The sequence below is a fragment of the Leptonychotes weddellii genome, chromosome 10, assembly GCF_054177405.1.
Source record: "Leptonychotes weddellii isolate Sample4059 chromosome 10, ASM5417740v2, whole genome shotgun sequence".
NCBI lineage: Eukaryota > Metazoa > Chordata > Mammalia > Carnivora > Phocidae > Leptonychotes > Leptonychotes weddellii.
In genome coordinates, this window is record NC_138378.1 from 65,409,753 (window position 1) to 65,414,813 (window position 5,061).

The window sequence follows — 5,061 nt, forward strand, 5'->3', positions numbered from 1 at the left end:
TAGGAACACAGGCACGCCCATTCATTAACACTACCTATGGCTGCTTTTGCATGTTGATGCACAGTTGAGAGTTAAGAAAGAAGCCATATAGCACACAAACCTAAAATACTTACTATTTGGTCCTTTACAGAAAAAGTTTGATGATGCCTGCTCTAGTACATCAAGATTGACAGTATAATTTAAAAGAATACAGGAAGAAAAAAAATAGTTTCTGAATTTCCTTCTTAATCTTGTTTCCTTTCATTGTTCCTTTCACTTTTTTTCTAAATCTAATTATGTGCTTCTTGATGTTAAATTGCCCTTTTAAAAACTTAGTGGGATTTTGACTGATAGATGTTTGAAATCTGATTAATAATTAGTTTCCCCATTGTAGTAGTCATTTGAGCTATTCACCAAATACTCTGATTCTTTCCCTTCTGGGCACATAGTAGGATTCTACTTCTTCACTGACTTGAAATAAAGTATAGTAATGTAACTTAAGTTGTCCAAGAAAATATGAATAGAAATAAGATAAATGTTTTTTTCTGGGCAAAAGCACAGAATTTCCAACTTAATTTTTTCCCACTTTTGGGGGCACCCCACATGACCATGAGGATCAGAGTCCCTTTTGCTGATATGTAAAGATAACAAGTGAAAAATAAACTTTATTGTTTTAAGCCCCTGAGATTTGAGGTCTACTCATTACCATAAGTGTAACTGAACCTATCTTGATTGATATGTAACTGGTTCAAGAGGTGGGATGTTGCCATTATGACAAAAGGTGGTTGGCAAAACAACAGTTTTTAGAGAGTGGGAGGACAGTAATCACTGATAAGCAGTTACAAAAGACTTGATACAATTCTCACCTATAATAACTTGAGAGACAGATAATGTTCCAATGAGCTTATAGCTTTCGGTATTCCTGGAAAACAGCATGCTAATATTATAAATTAGTGATTATAGGATTCTTTTGACAAAATGATAACAGATACATGTAAATTCAGATAACAAATGGTCAGTTATCAAACAGTATTGGAAGAGAATATAAAAATATCCAAAATTTAGGGACATACCAGTGTCAAAATTACAAAATGATTATTAGAAATTATGTAAGTTTTGGGGCACCTGGGTGGCTGTTGTTAAGCATCTGCCTTCGACTCAGGTCATGATCCCAGGGTCCTGGGATGGAGCCCCCGCGTCTGGCTCCCTGCTCCGCGGGAGGCCTGCTTCTCCCTCTCCCACTCCCCCTGCTTGTGTTCCCTTTCTCTCTGTGTCTCTCTCTGTCAAATAAATAAAATCTTAAAAAAAAAAAAGAAATTATGTAAGTTTTAAACATTTAAAAAATATTTGTAGTGTGAATAGTCGCACTCTATTTTTTAGGACTTTTTTTTTAAAGATTTTATTTATTTATTTGAGAGACAGAGAGTATAAGCAGGGGAGTGTTAGAGAGAGAGGGAGAAGCAGGCTCCCCACTGAGCAGGGAGCCTGATGCGGGGCTCAATCCCAGGACCCTGGGATCATGACCTGAGCCAATGGCAGACACTTAACCAACTGAGCCACCCAGGCTCCCCAATTTTATAGGACTTTTTGACAGTATTTCTATTTCAACATTAAAGTCTGTACACTCACATTTATTCTTCTCTTTCCCTGAAATTTCATTTAAAGGATAATAAAGGGGGGCACCCGGGTGGCTCAAGCGGTTGAGCGTCCAACTCTTGATTTTGGCTCAGGTCCTGAGATTGAACCCCACCTCAGGTGTGCTGAGTGTGGAGGCTGCTTAAAGATTCTCTCTCTCCTTCTCCCTCTGCCTTTCCCTGCTCATGCTCTCTCCCTCTCTCAAAATAAATAAATAAATAAGGACAAAAATAAAACATAACCTACAAAAATAGAGGCAGTCTGAAGAAAGCTTTCAGTGGATACTTCAATACATTTCTTGAAGGTAGAAAGGAAACAAAAGAAAGGAAACCGAAATTATCTCCAGGTTGAGAAGAAGGGTTGCCAGGTAAAATACAGAATGTCTAGATAAGTTTAATTGCAGATAAAAAACAAGTTTTATTAGTATAAATATGTCCCATGCAATACTGGATATTCTGTATTTTTAAAAATTTTCTTCATTTATTTATTTTTACTTTTTTGTCAATCTGACAATCCTAGCCACAAGAAAGCTACTATTCTTAGAGAAATTTGTAAAGATAGACAATTCATAAATCCCAACAAGATGGCACTGAAAAAGTAAATAAATAATCACAGAATAACAAAGTCATTTTGAAAATGTAATTGGAATTGGAAATAAATTGAATAAAAGGCAAATGAATATAAAAAAGAAACTCTTCCAGAACATGACAAAGAAATTATAAATGCGAGGAAGAAAATGAAGGTCTAGTGCAGGGGTTGGCAAACTATGGTGCATGAGTCAAATCTGGTTTACCGTTATTTCCTGTTTGCCTGTGCACCCTGCTCAAGAATGTTAGCACTGTAAGTCCCAGAAACCAAGTCGGGGCATCTCCTTCTGTCCCATTCCTGCTTCACAGCCAGCTCCTGCCTGCTTCCTCACTGGCAGGCACAGCAATGCTCAAGCTTTGGACTGGTCACCCCCTGCATGTGGGCATTTCTGTAGTTGGCAATTACCAGGCACAAAAGGTGGAATACCAGTCAGGTATACAGAGACTCAGAAAATTTCCTCATTTCCAGCCAAGTGTCCAAACTGAGACCACTGGGCTCTCCTGAGAGAGAGAATGGCACACCTTGATCAGGTGTCACTGAGGCAGTGAATGAAACTGATGAGGGTGCCTTCCTGCCCCACCCCTCACCTGCCTCATCCACCACATTCCTCTCCTTCTGGATGGTGGTTCTTTGTTCTTCATCCCCAAAGTGTCTCTAGCATATAGCAACTGGCTGCAAAGCATGCCTATTACTTCATGGGGTCTATCACAGGAAAATGGGAGTGGGCGGTGCAGGATTTTCTCTTTTATTCTGTAAGCACCACACAATATCCTTGATCTTGCCACTCCCTAATAAAATTCACAATCTGGCACTTTACCTAAAGTGTTTGCCAACCCCTGATTTATTGATCAAGCAAGAGAGTAAAAAATGTGACTGAAAATAGTTTCATGAAGAATGAGAAAGCAGAAAAAGATGGAATAATCATAGAAATAATAGAAGAAAATCTCAAAACTGAAAAAGGGAACACATCTTCAGTTTGAAAGGACTCTCCAACTGTATAGAAAAATGAGCGGGGGAAAATCCACATTATAAGGAGAAAAGCCTATGTGGTTCCTAAGTAAGGGAAAATGGAAGGGGAAAAACAAGAATCAACTGCCATCAGAATTTTATTAGCAACATCTGATTTGAAAGCTATAAGCTTGAATGCTTCCCAGTTGCTGAATTAAATTATTGTCATCCTAAAGTTTCGACTCATCTTCATATTCATTAAAAATCACAACCAAGTACAATGACAAAATGGTAATATTTTCAGACACGCAAGGACACCTCTTTTATATTAATAAATTACTTAGGGATGCAAACCAAAGAAGGCATAATAGAAAAGAAGCAGAGTTTACAACTTAGGAGAACAGTATGGCGGGAGTTATCCAGAGATCATAATTCTGCCACAGGCTTAGGCTCTATGAGCCTAGAATTGGTAGAGGATTGAGGATTCAAAAAGAGAGATCTCTGCATAGGAAGAATAATATTCTATAGAAAAATTAGTGCAGTTGAGAGATTGGGGAAAAAATGAGACTATGCTAGAATATAATAAGGGAATATAAAAGAAGAAGAATTTATTTCAACTTGACTCTTGGCTCATTTTACTTTGAGTAAGAGTATTTAAGATGTAGATAAATCAATGTAATTCCAGCACACTGCTTCCATGGCAAGGAAAAATATAGTATCCATATACTTGATACTGTTTATTTCTTTTGTAACTTTCATAGTCACCCATTAGTAAATCATAGAAGAATGAATTATAGCTATAAAACAAATAGAGTTCTTTATATTATAAGCCTCTCTGTGGAGAGATTAATGAAATGAGTTGAATATAGACCGGATGACTAGAAACAAAAAAAACTAAAATAGAATTAGGAAGACATAGGAGTTTCACTCAAATTTCTCAAAGAAACAAAAGGTTGTTTCATTCCTCACATCTGAGTGGTTCAGAGAAGCGATATGGGGGGATGTGTTTAAGGCTACTTCATCAGTATCTATAAACTTTGTCAATACTTTAGAGACAATAACCTCCTGCTTTTGAGTGCAGCAACTTGAAAAGGAGAATCTTCTTATTAAAGCTACTCAAAATGAACTTTTGGAAAGACATCTTATTATGATAACAGCAACAAGAGCTTTTACCAGTGGATTGATTGCTAAGTTTGAAGCATACAGTGATTTCTTTTTAAATTTCATTTTGCCCTCACAATGGCCTTAAAAAGTAAGTACTCTGGTTTTAATTTTATATGTGATGAAACTAAAGCTCTGAGAACTATGCCTTGCCCAAGATGACACAGTTTATAAGTAACAGAGTCAACATGCGAATCTAGGTTTGTGTGATTCCTGAGAGACTGAATACACAAATGGAAAATGGCTAGACCATATATGACAATATGGTGCTGACACACACCTGTAGCAGTAGTCCCAGCATGATCAGAATTTGGTCAATGACTGCCAGCTTCCCTATTCTCCCCACTCCCATCTGTGTCCAACTTTGACCAACCAAAGAAAGCCAAATATGCTCCCAAGCCAATCACATAGGCCATCCCACTTTTACTTAGTCCACCTTCAGCTTCCCTTTGCCAACAGCCTCCAATCAGAGCATTCCCGAAACCTTCCCTTTTTTACTATAAAGCTTCCCCACTTCCCTGCCTGACTTTGAGTCTCTGCCAAATACAAGTGATGGTAGCTGAATCCTTTGCTATAGCAAGAGATGAATAAATATCCTCTGTTTGTTCTCATATGGGTTTTATTTGTTTCCATATATACCAAATGCCGTCATTGCAGCCACTATACAGGAAGGTTTAGAATTCCAATGCAGTAATTAATTGCTAGTTTTCTTAACACTAGATTTTGGAAGGCAAAGTTTTCCAGGCAAAA